The 12,795-nt window shown below is 51.9% G+C and overlaps 1 long non-coding RNA gene across 1 annotated transcript; it reads left to right on the forward strand.

Moving 5' to 3' along the window:
• Positions 1–382: 382 nt before the first annotated feature.
• On the forward strand, positions 383–1,233 carry LOC138843914 (uncharacterized). The gene is made up of 2 exons (XR_011379117.1): positions 383–881; positions 980–1,233. It is a non-coding gene; the product is annotated as an uncharacterized lncRNA (long non-coding RNA).
• Positions 1,234–12,795: the final 11,562 nt, after the last annotated feature.

Raw genomic sequence — 12,795 nt, forward strand, 5'->3', positions numbered from 1 at the left:
ACCGAGCCCGCGCGCGGACTGGGACGGGGAGGGGGGAGGGGAGGTGTGGGGAGAGCGGGGGAGGGGACAGGGAAGTGTGGGGACGGCGGGCGGCGAGAACAGCCGGAGGGGGAGGGGAGGCGGGGCCGCCACGTGGCCCCGCGGCGGGCCGGCCCCGGGCCGGGGCGGGCGTGCGCCCCCGAGGACGCCCGGGCTTCGCTGGGCAGAGGCCCCGAGGCGGCCGCTCTCCCGGCCGTCCGGCCGCGCAGGGCCCGCGCTGGCCGTGGGCCCCGGTTGGTCGCCGTCGCGCGGGGCTCTGCGGTCGCAGCGATGGCCGGAAGCGTGGCCGCTGCGCCCGGCGGGCGCCGTGTGAGGCTGTTGGTGCCGCTGTTCCCGGCCTTGCGCAGACCAGGAGATGGGGCCGGCCTGTCCGCCCGGTGAAGCCCCTGCTGCGGCCGTGTGCGGGACTTGGGTGGGGTTTTCCCCCTCGCCTTGCTTCAGCCTCCCTCCAGCGCGTTTTGGAGACCTAGTGGCGTTCCGGCCGGTCAGAAAACCACGCTGCATCTGCAGGGGCGCTCTGGGGCGGGCATGGGTGCAGGGCCCAGGTAGCCGGGTGTCACGGGGGCGGTTACTGAGGTGTTTGACGTCAGAACTTTAATCGGAGCCTGCTGGCCGCCTCGGGCCTCCTTCCGGGAGGACGCGCGGGCGCTCCAGTGTCAGTGCGTGCCGAGCAGCTATCGGTCCAGCGGACTCGGGAGTGCGCACCCCGAGAGTCCCTGGCACGATGCCAAAGAAAGGGAGCTTTCCAGGAGACACGAGAGTGGCCAGCCGTCACAGGAAGGTGCTGTTCGTTCTGGAACCTTCTTTGACGCGTCTGAAACCCTCGCTGACCCGCATGGCTGGTGAGGAGCGTCCCAAAGGCTCGTGGCGCCCAGGCGCTGCCCTTGTCTGCGGCCTGGCTGTGCTTCAGAGACAGGCATTCTGTCTTCTGTGTTCCCAGGCGTAGCAAGGAGCTGGGGAGCTGAAAGGACACACTTCCGTGGCTGTCTTGAGCTGGGACTTAGCGTGCAGGAGCCAGCACCGCCCCGGAACACAGGCCCCCTCCCTTCTCACGTTTCCTTGGCTTCCCTCTGAATCCAAGGACATGCAGATATGAACTGCACACGGCAGATGTAGGTTTTCAGTCCCACTTGTTTTGCATGTAATATAGCTTTTTGGTGTTTATTAAGTAGGAATAAAACTTAGGAAAATTTGTGATCATTTAGCTAAGTTTATTTTAACATCTAAGTAATGGTTAGAGATTGAACAACGACAGCCTTAACCCCAGCCTCATGATCCGGGGCGTCTTTAAAATGATAGACTCACAGGATTTTTTTTTTTTTTTTTTTGCTTGCCGAAGGAGAACTTGTAACCACTCTCTCCAAGAGGACTTCAAAAGTTTTATGGAAAAATTGAATTAAAAGATAAAAATTGTATTTTAAAAATATTAATTTATTTGAAAGGCAGAGTTACAGAGAGAAGGGGAGAGCCAGTGGGAGGTCTTCCATCTGCTGGTTCACTCTCCAAATGGCTGCGACAGCAGGGGCCGGCCAGGCTGAGCCAGGAGTGTGGAACTCCATCGGGATCTCCCCCGTGGGTGACGGGGTTTGAGTAGTTGGGCCATCTGCTGCTGCTTCTCCTGGCGCGTTAGCAGGGAGCTAGATTAGAAGGGAAGCCTTTGGGACTTGAACTGGCACTCACATAAGATGCTGAGGTTGCAGGTGGTAGCTTAATCCACTGCACCACGGTGCTGGGCATAAGCTCTGTGAAGTTTCAAACACTTGTATATCATGTGATACCAGCATTAAGTCCATCTCCAAAGAATTGGGGGTTCTCAATTCAACCAGGTCAAGGCAGTCCATTTTCTATTAACTGGAGAAAAATCGGTGTCCTTTAAATTTTTTTTAAAGATTAAGAAGTATGGGGCCGGTGCTGTGACGTAGCAGATAAAGCTGCTGTCTGCAGTGCTGGCATCCCAAGACCCGGCTGCTCCACTTCTGATCCAGCTCTCTGCTATGGCCTGGGAAAGCAGCAGAAGATGGCCCAAGTCCTTGGGCCCCTGCACCTGCGTGGGAGACCCAAATGAAGCTGCCTCCTGGCTTCGGATTGGCCCTGCTCCGCCCATTGCAGCCATTTGGAGAGTGAACCAGTGGATGGAAGATTATCTCTGTCTTCCTCTTTTTCTCTCTGTCTCTGCCTCTCTGTAACTCCGCGTTTCAAATAAATAAGTAAAAGTTTACAAAAAAAAAAAAAAAGATTAAGACGCAAACATCAAAAGGAGCTGAACCACGATTGTAAGGTGGATGCCTCATGATTTTCCATCAGAGCTCTTGCAAAACTGACCTTGCTGGATGAGAGGAGTGAGCAAGGGCTTTTCCACAGTGGAGAAGCTTTTTCTGTGTGTTTTACTGCTAAGACTTTGGCTAATTTTCTCAAAACACAAACAGCACTGGTGTTATCATTCTTTGGCCCTCCAGAAAGTCAACGTGGAAAATCCAAGAAACTGTTGCCATAAGCTTTGCTCTTTAACAGTCTTCTTCTGAAAGGCGCTGTGTCAGAGAGAAAGAGAAATAGATTGATCTTCCATCTGCTGGTTCACTCCCCAGATGACTTTAAGGGTCAGGGGCCGGGTCACACCGAAGCCAGGAGCCTAGACCTCCATCTGGGTGTCCAGTGCAGGCGGCAGGGGCTCAAGCACGGGTCATCTGCTGCTTCCCCTGGCACATACCACATTAGAGCTGGATTGGAAGCAGAGCAGCTGGGACACAAACCAGCACTCCCCCATGGGATGCCTGCATCGCTTAACCTCACGCGCCACAGTGGTGGCCCCTTGACTGGTCCCCTCTTACACTGACTGGACCGCTGTATTTCCATGGTAACCATTGCTTTGGTTGTGCTGGTAAAGTCGTGTGTCCTTCCTGCTCTGCGTCTTCCCGGGATCTCGACCCCACGTTGAAAGCTCTGCAGCTTGTCTGGAGCTGATCTGGGCACAGCGGTTTTGGCACCCGTTGACAGCAGGTTTGCTCTGCTTTCCTTGTCAGGATTGTGTAAGCTGAGCCCATTGAGATTTCTGGGTGCTCGCTGCTGCTGCTGCTGCTAATCGTTGGTCCTCTTGCATGAGGGCACGAGCAAGAAGAACTTTTCCTCCAAGAACTGATGTGGATAACCTGCTGCCCCACGCTTCCATTCAGTGTTGTCTTGTCCATTCTTAGAACGAGTTACACATTGGTGAACCATTGATTTCTTTGGGCATTGTCCCCATAAATTTTGGTGACACATCAGTGCTTTCAGTATCCTTCCATCCAACCTTCCCCACAATTTGGATCTTTTTCATGCTGCAAGTTTAGCTCTGATGTCTCAAACTTAGTGCCTCAGACTAGGTTCAGACATGTTGTGACGAGTTACTGTGAATTTATTTTGGTGCGAAAATTTTTGCAATCCATGCATAGTTTTGTTTTTTCACAGTAAGCATTTTGCACGACCTGTTCAAAGATGTCTCCCACGTGGTGACACCAGCTATTTAGATCGAATAAAGGAAATACAATGAACAATTAAGTTCTTCAGTAGCATTAGTAACATTTAAGAACCTGATGGTCACGTGTGATTAGAGGCTGCTGTGTTGGACAGTACGGATAGAGATGTTTCCATTCTCGCAGAGAGTTCTAGTAGGAAGAGCTGTTAAGTTACCAATAAGTAAATAAACAAAAAGGCGAAAGAGCGTAGTTTATTAGCTTAACTCTGTCACTGTCACTAAAAATCATTTCGGCTTGCGTCCCCGGGGCACCTTCAAACAAAGAACAGCTTGTCCTAGCTTAGGTGGCTGCTATGTCATGCAGGCCAGCATTTTTCAGTAGTCGAGTCCAGTGTGTATTTAAACATACAGAGTCAGAAAAGCTGGTGGCTCAGAGGGTCTCTCTTTGCATTCCGTTACAGTGAATCTTCTGTGAGCTTCGGTCTCTTCTGTGGGGGGGGGGGGGGTCCACTGGAGCCACTGCACAGGCTTGACCGTCATTCGATTTGGCTGTGCTTTCTAAGCCTGCGTGATTGGGAAACTCAAGTGCTCAGTAATGTTGGTAAAGGACAGATGCCAGATAGTTTTGGACTGACCAAATATATATTTAATGACATCACTCAGGCAATACAGACAGTTCTCAACTTACAAACCCTCTATTCAGGAGGAGCCCAAATAGAAAACAGCCTGGGCAGACCTTCGGTAAAATCCCGCTTGGAACAGGACTGCCCAGGTGGCCAGTGTGTAAACAAACAAATCAGTAAGTAAAAGTCGGCGGCGAAGTCAGTCTTGGCGTTCCTGGAGGACGTACAGCGTGAGTCTCTGGGCAGTGAAGCGGCTGTGTTTCCACAGAAGAGCAGATTTGCCTAAGTGGCAACCCCCCAGACAAAAATAACCCAGTCCCTCCCTTGGCTTGTCCCCTCCTGTACATCCCCCACCCCTCCAGCCTTTAAATCCTCCCGTTTTGTTGGTGTTCCAGTTTCAGTTCAGTCAAATCAGTGTTCTGGGGCTTTGGGCAAGTTTGCTGCTTTCTCTGGCCTTCAGTTTCCTAAATTATAAAGTAGGCACAGCAACATGCCGAGTGTCGAGATGAAGGAAAACTTTGCATGCAAACACAGATAAGAGACCTAACGAGCTGGGGTTTGGTGCAGGAGGTACAGTGCTGCTCGGACACATGCGTCCCTGTTGGAGTGCCTGGTTCAAGGCCTGAACACTCTGCTTCCCATCCAGCTTCCTGCTAATGTGCATCCTGGGAGGCTCAAGTAGTTGGTTCCCACCACTCACGTGGGAGATCTGCCTGGGGTCCTGGCTTTGGCTGACCCAGCTCTGGCATTTGGGAGGTGAACTAGCAGATGGAAAATCAATCTCTCTCTCTCAAATAAAATGGAAATGAATAAAAATTATAAGAAGAAATCTCAATGAAAGTAGAAAACTAATATGGGCTGGCGCCGCGGCTCACTAGGCTAATCCTCCGCCTTGCGGCGCCGGCACACCGGGTTCTAGTCCCGGTCAGGGCGCCGGATTCTGTCCCGGTTGCCCCTCTTCCAGACCAGCTCTCTGCTGTGGCCCGGGAAGGCAGTGGAGGATGGCCCAAGTGCTTGGGCCCTGCACCCCATGGGAGACCAGGAGAAGCACCTGGCTCCTGCCTTCAGATCAGCGCGGTGCGCTAGCGGCAGCGCGCCAGCCGTGGCGGCCATTGGAGGGTGAACCAACGGCAAAGGAAGACCTTTCTCTCTGTCTCTCTCTCTCTCTCACTGTCCACTCTGCCTGTCAAAAAAAAAAAAAGTTAAAAAAAAAAAAAGAAAAAGAAAACTAATATGCATGCAAAACATGCAAAACATACGTTTACAGATATTCACAAAGCGCCTCGCCCAGGTTAAGTGGCCCTGTGGTGGGCACGGGGCGGGACTTGGGCCCATCACATTCTGTATTTAAAGCAGGTGGTGGCACAAGGGTGCTCACAGAGGAGCCGGACGCTGTGGGAGAACACAGTGCACACTGAGAAGAGCTTGGACAGACGCCACCTTTTCCTCTGAGGAGCGAGGGTCGTTGCTTACATTTCCCTCAACTTCCTTCTTCTGTTGCGTTGACTATTCCCGGGGCTACTGTTTGCTCTACATTCCACCTGACAAAGCATGTTTTTAGAAACACAGCCTCACTTACTTTGGTTTTCCTGTTGTCGTTTGCTGACGGGGCTTCTGTGAAGGCCACATTCAAAGTGCAGCTGGCACGCAGCGCAGTGCCGATGGGTGGGGGTAGGGTCTGGGGGTCACACCGCACAGGGCAGCTTCATGTTCAGCCCCCAGAGCAGCACCGGCCACGGCCATCTGCTAGTCAAAGACAACACTTCCTAGCCTGGCCAGGCAACGGCAGACCCACCAAGAGGGAGAGGAGGTGGGAGGGTACATGTGGGAAAGGGGGAAGGAAAGCACATAGGATTACAGTGGATGCATGGTGTCACTGGGGGAGGCACCTGTGTCAGCTCTGAGTCTGGTGACAGCCCTGCGAGGTGGGAACCACTGTCCCCAAGGAGGCAAGAGCATCCATGCCCAGTGCCAAGCAGCTCCTGGGCATCCCCTGGACCCCTGCAGGAGCTGTGGCTGAACGCTCCAGTCTCAGGGCCCCATGCACTGTCAGAAATGACTGGGGGGTGCGACGCTGTGGTGTAGCGGGTAAAGCTGCCGCCTGTAGCACCGGCATCCCATAAGGGCGCCAGTTTGAGACCCGGCTGCTCCACTTCCAATCCAGCTTTCTGCTGTGGCCTGGGAAAGCAGTAGAAGATGGCCCAAGTTCTTGGGCCCCTGCATCCACGTGGGAGACCCAGAGGAAGCTCCTGGCTCCTGGCTTCGGATCGGCGCAGCTCTGGCCATTGTGGCCAATTGGGGAGTGAACCATCGCATGGAAGACCTCTCTCTGCCTCTCCTCTCTCTGTAACTCTCTGTAACTCTTTCAAAGTAAATAAATAAATCTAAAAAAAAAAAAAAAGAAAGAAAAAGAAATGACTGAGGAACCCAGAGTTTTGTTTAGATAGGTTTTACTGATCAATATTTACCATATTAGAAATTAAGACTGAGAAATTTAAATTTTTTATCTTAGATATATTTATTTGAAAATTAGAATTACAGAGAGAAAGAGGGAGAGACAGAGGTCTTCTATCTGCTGTTTCATTCCCCAAGTGGCCACAATGCCCAGGGCGGGGCCAGACTGAAGCCAGGAGATACGAACTTCATCCGGTCTCCCACGTGGGTGCAGGAGCCCAGGGACTTGGGCCATCCTCCGCTGCATTTCCAGGCGCATTAGCAGGAAGCTGGATCAGAAATGGAGCAGCTGGGACTCAAATCAGCATCCAGGTGGGAAGCTGGTGCTGCAGAGGGTGGCTTAACCCACTGTGCCAGAGCACTAACCCCAGAACTGAGGAATTTAAGAATAGTAAATTTGTTAAAGAATAACTCAGGCATGGCACATTACAATGGAAAGAGCTGTGTTTCTCAGAAACGATGGAGAATGGCATTGTTTTAGCTCTGCCTTGTCCGCACTGCGCTGTTCCTCTTGTGCATGGCAGATGTTAGGAAGGGGAGAGGGAATGGAGAGAACACAGGTCTCTCTGTGAGCACCCACATAGCCTGCATGAAGAAGGAGCCAGAAGTGATTTGGCTCCTTGATTTTCATGCCTGGTCCAACCCTCTGCAGCCTGTCTGGATTCATCTGAGGCCCTAGCAGCTGTCTGTCTCTTTCTATACACACACTGAGGTTCAGTCTGAGTCACAGGACAGATTATAAACTGGAAAGGGACTCAGAGGTTACCTGACTGACCTCCCTAGGTTATGTGTGGACAGACCTGAGCCAGGCAGGAAGACGACTGTGCTGGCTGCAGTGGTGGGTGGTAGTGGCAGGGCTGCAGGTAGAACCTGGTCTCCCGCCTCACTCTGCTCGGATGATGTCCATGCGGCAATCACTCAACCATTCAGTCCATCTGTGGCGAGTTCACAGGCTGGGGCCCTCTGCTGCTTTTCTGGGATTAGTTACTACATCCTGCCTGTCGCTTTGTGTTTCACAGGCAGTGCTTAGGGAAATGGGCATGAGAAGAGGCAGCCAGGGTCCTGGGCCTATGAGAACGCCCCCGCCAGTCCCTTCTCTGCTCTGCCTTTCCCAGGGATGACTACATTTTGGTCCACAGGTTCTCAAGGGAAGCACACTCCTGCTAACACGACCCCTGCATGGGCTGTTCTGGAATTTCACCTGCTGCAGCGAGGGGGTTAAGTGCAGGACACACACACAGGTTTCTGTGGGGGGCAGCTGTAGCTGGCTCTGTTAGCACCTCATTATACAACAGTCCCAGGACCAGGCCACGCCAGATGTGCTGTCAGCCGGGACATCCTGCCTATGTCGTTAACCCCTTAGGCGCGATTCCAGTGCCAGAAGTTAGCTGGCTGATGACCGAGTCCTGGCTTCTTCCTGAAGCTGACTCTGGGTGGACTCTCACTTGCAGGGGCTTCAAGGCGCAGGACAGTGAGTGCAGCCAGGAAGTCCTATGCGTCCCATGCATGTGCCTTTGGCAGGGATGGGAAGTTCAGCTTGGGTGCTGGACGTCACTTAGGAGGGTTAGGAGGACTTGCAGGGGCACCGTGGGGTTTGAGTGAAGATTGTGTGCCCCTGCCTCTGAGGGCTCCGTGGGGGAGCAGGGCCTTCCTGTGCTTGTAAACCAGATGTGAAGCCACGCACGTGTGGGCTTGCAAATGCGGATTTACAGAGGCAGCTGAAGGGACAGGGGAAGGCGCCGTCTGCGGTAGCACGACGTGACCCAGAGGTCGTGGCTTTGTGTTACTTGGTGCTGGAGGGGGCCTGCAAGTGAGCGTTTGCTTTTGCTTTCATGTGTTTCATGTTTGTCTGCAGAAATCTGTGGTGGACACAGCGGAACCTCAGCTGGTCCTTTACTCTAGATGCGCTTTGGGCAAGGTATAAAACAGACGATGGAAAGTTCAGATGTTATCTGGCATTTGTTTGCCAAAGCCTGTGACCTGGACACTGTGCACTGGACAGGGCCTTTGGGAAATGTGTTCCTCAGATCCAGGCTGCACCCTGAACAAATAGTCTCTGTGCACTGGGCTCTGGGCCTGCACTGCCTGGCCCGGCCCTGCCTCCCTGCTTTGCTTCTGCACTGTGAACAGGGACTTGTGGGGACTTAATGAGCCCACACTTGTCCAGAGAGCACTCAAGGCCATCTGGCATGCACTGAGCACTACACGTTAGCTTAGACACAGAATCTCAGATCTCGTCTCTGCCATGCCATCAAGTGACAGCTCGAGTGATGCTTCAGTAGTTAGAGTTAACAGAAAAAGTCCTCTCTTGTGGGAAAGTCCCGGTGCTCCCATCGGGCTGGGTCCCCTGCTAGAAGACAAGCAGGTGAGGCCGGATGGCATAGCGGAGAGCCAGTGCCACCGACGAGGGCTAGGCCTGGGCCTTGCATTGGCGAGAGGACCTTGGCATCACTGCCTACAGGAGCTGGGTCCACAGACCCATGGGGTGTGTAGACTGTCAAGCACCTGCAGCCTCACAGTGGAAAGAGCTTTCTTTGTAGAGAAAAAAGCCATTTTCCCTAAGTCCCCTGGAGCGTCTCTGGGCCATGGCTCATCAGTCTGCAGCCATTTTGTGACAACTGGTTGCCTTGTGCTGTTGGAGCTTCAGACTTGCTTAGCAGAGGCTGCTCCTCGTGGCTGAGGCAGCCTTCACACCCCCTGCCCGTGCAGTGCAGCAGCCCCCATGCAGGCTGGATTTAATCCCTGCGTCCCGCCCAGAAGGGTTGTCGTGGTTCCTTCCACTGAGACATAGCGGATCTGGGGGCAGAGACGGCTCAGCTTGTCATTGAACCTGACGGCTGACTCTGATTATTGAGACGACACACAGACATGTTGCTATCAGAGGTTACAGTACGTCACCTGAGGCTGAAAGCGGGGAGAAAGGCAGCAGAATAGACCCTTTGAGCTATGCAGTGCCATTTCCTACCGCTTTTCCACGCGCTCTCACGATTTACGGCGATGCCTTTTGTTCCCTGCGGTCTGCGAGCTGCGCCTGAAAGACGGAGCGCTCGCACGGCCCCTGCTGACCCCGTCAGTCTATTGACACAGAATCATGTCACAGTGCCTTCCTCAGATCTGTTGGTTTTGGCCTCTCGTTTCTCATCCAGTGCTCCTTTTCAGTATTAGCACAGTCAAATTCCTCCCTGGATGTGCAGTCAGTTAAAACCACGTTCAAGTTTGGACTGCATCCAAACACAGCAGAGTCTGGGTTCTTTGTCATTTCCTCCCGGGACCCTCCGCTGCATTTCAGGCCCCAGCCTTGGGACGATGGCAGTCAGGCGGTTTCCCACCTGCACAGTGAATGCCACCTGTAGGTCACACTCAGAACATGGTTTTGGGGCTGGCGCTGTGGCACAGCAGCTTAGCAGAATTAATATCAGCTAAGCACTAAATAGAACCATGAGAATCATAACAAAAATATATGTAAAATAAATATCCAACTGCTTGTTATTCATTAGATTGTTCCTTATTTACGTATAGAAAGCATAAGCTCTTAGAAACACATGAAAAACCAACAGAATCAGCTGTTAGATTTGCTATCAAATTTTATCTTTGATAGATGTAGTTGGCAATATGTAAGACCATTTACTACTTGAATAATGCTTAAATAATAATGTTGAATATCTATATAATGTTAAATACCTTTGTTTTAAGTTAATAGCCTTAAAAGTTCATAATAAACAAAATCCTATGAAAACCTCATTTGTATGTCCCAAAGAAAAAATTATAGAAATTACATCGAATTTCAAGTCAGTGGGAACATCCCTGTGTCAGGGCCAATGTTGTGGCACAGCAGGCAAAGCCGCCGCCTCTTATGCTGGCATGTCATATGGGTGCTGGTTCAAGTCCCAGCTCTCCACATCCAGTCCAGCTCCTTGCTAGGGGCCTGGGAAAGCAGCAGAAGCTGGCCCAAGTGCTTGGGCGCCTGCCACCCATGTGGGAGACCAGGAAGAAGCTTCAGACCCGCCCAGCCCTGGGTGTTGTGGCCATCTGGGGAGTAAACCAGTGGATAGACTCTCTCTCTTTTCTACTCTAACTCTGCCTTTAAAATAAATAAAGAAATTTTTTTTAAGAAGGTTTCATGGGGCTGGCGCTGTGGCTCACTTGGTTAATCCTCCGCCTGCAGCGTCGGCATCCCATATGGGCGCCGGGTTCTAGTCCCGGTTGCTCCTCTTCCAGTCTAGCTCTCTGCTGTGGCCTGGGAGGGCAGTGGAGGATGGCCCAGATGCTTGGGCCCCTGCACCCGCACGGGAGACCAGGAGGAAGCACCTGGCTCCTGGCTTCGGATCAGCGCAGCGCCAGCCGTGGTGGCCATTTAGGGAGTGAACCAATGGAGGGAGGACATTTCTCTCTGTCTCTCTCTCTCACTGTCTGTAACTCTACCTGTCAAATAAATTTAAAAAAAAAAAAGAAAAAAAAAAGAAATGAAGAAACGAAGTGGGAACTTTTTTTTTAAAGAAAAGAAAAAATAAATAAATAAACAAAAAAAGAAGGTTTCGTGATTTCAGGTAGATTTTCCCTCATTCTCAGGGAAGCCTGAAATCACTGCTGTGGTTCTGGTCTTACCCATTTCGTTTCCATTCCCGCCTCCTGCCCAGAATCTTTCCCGTTCTAACTGGAGCAGGAACCTGCTTTCCAGCAAGGTCAGAGCATACCCACAGTTCTGTAAACAGTTGTCTCCGTTGTCAAAACTTGAATAAGGAACACAGGCTCAGCACGATACAGTCTTAGAGCACATTTCAAGTGCACAATCACAGTCATCGTGATCTTTTGAGATGGCTGGTAGGAGTTCTTCTGCTTATTATACAAATGGGAAGACTCAAGTTCAGAGATCATTTTATTGATTAAAAAATGAGGTTGGGGCATGTGGTGCAGCAGGTTAGGGCACGGCATTGGACACCCACATCCCTTATCAGAGCACAGTTCAGTGAGTCCGGGCTGCTCTGCTTCCAGTCCAGCTCCCTGCTATTGCTTTCTGGGAGGCAGTGGACGATGACCCAAGTGCTTGGGCTCCCAGATGGAGCTCTTGGTTCCTGGCTTCCTCTGGCCAGCTCTGGCTGCTAAGGGCACCAGAGGATGGAAGATTCTCTCTCTCTCTCTGTCTCTCTGTCTCCCTCTCCCTCTCTCTCTCTCCTCTTCTGTTTAAAGTAGATGAGAAAATAAATAATGAATCAACATTAGAAATATTTGTTCCCACATTTCTCATGGAGTTAACCAGTACCAAAATATTACAACATCCCTCACTCATTTAGTTATGTTTAGTGCGTAGTACTTGTGGTATGGCCTAAACTGAGGAATGTGCATTTGTCCCTACTTAGGTAAGATAATCTTTTGGAATGATATAAAATTCTTAGAGTTTTCAGTTCAGGCTAGGACACCCATCCCTGCCACACACACACACACACACACACACAGAGAAAATAATTAACAACCTTCAGGCAACAATCAGAGCAGTGAGCACGTCTGCAGCCTTTCAGAGAAATCAGAGAAACTTGGACTTTAGCTTTGCTTCATCTACGATGTGCCCCACCTACTCTGACATTTTCACTTTTTCTGACTTCTTTTCAGTGTGTCTGACAGACTAATTTTGAGCTGCTTTAAGACTATTAGTGTCGGAGCTGGCGCCGTGGCTCACTTGGTTGATCCTCTGCCTGCGGTGCTGGCATCCCATATGGGTGCCAGTTCTAGTCCCAACTGCTCCTCTTCCAGTCCAGCTCTCTGCTGTGGCCCGGGAAGGCAGTGGAGGATGGCCCAGGTGCTTGGGCCCTGCACTCACATAGGAGACCAGGAGGAAGCACCTGGCTCCCAGCTTCGGATCGGTGCAGCGCCGGCCGGAGCAGCCATTTGGGGCGTGAACCAACGGAAGGAAGACCTTTCTCTCTGTCTCTCTCTCTGTCTATAACTCTACCTGTCAAAAAAAGAATATCAATGTTTGGGCCAGGGATGGGCAGCAGGTTAAGCCTGTGATGCCGGCTGGTTTGAGACCCGGCTGTTCCACTTCCCATCCAGCTCCCTGCTAATGGCCTGGGAAAGCAGCGGAGGATGGCCCAAGTGCTTGGGCCCCTGCTGTGTTCTGTACTGGAAGAAGCTCTGAGAGCTGGGGTGCACGGGGTAAGCCTGAGGACAGCTTTGCAGGCCCTTCTGGGGGTGTTGCTGCCTCATCGTGGCCGCCGAGTGGGGCTTCCTGCG

Source organism: Oryctolagus cuniculus, chromosome 9, assembly GCF_964237555.1.
Source record: "Oryctolagus cuniculus chromosome 9, mOryCun1.1, whole genome shotgun sequence".
Lineage (NCBI taxonomy): Eukaryota > Metazoa > Chordata > Mammalia > Lagomorpha > Leporidae > Oryctolagus > Oryctolagus cuniculus.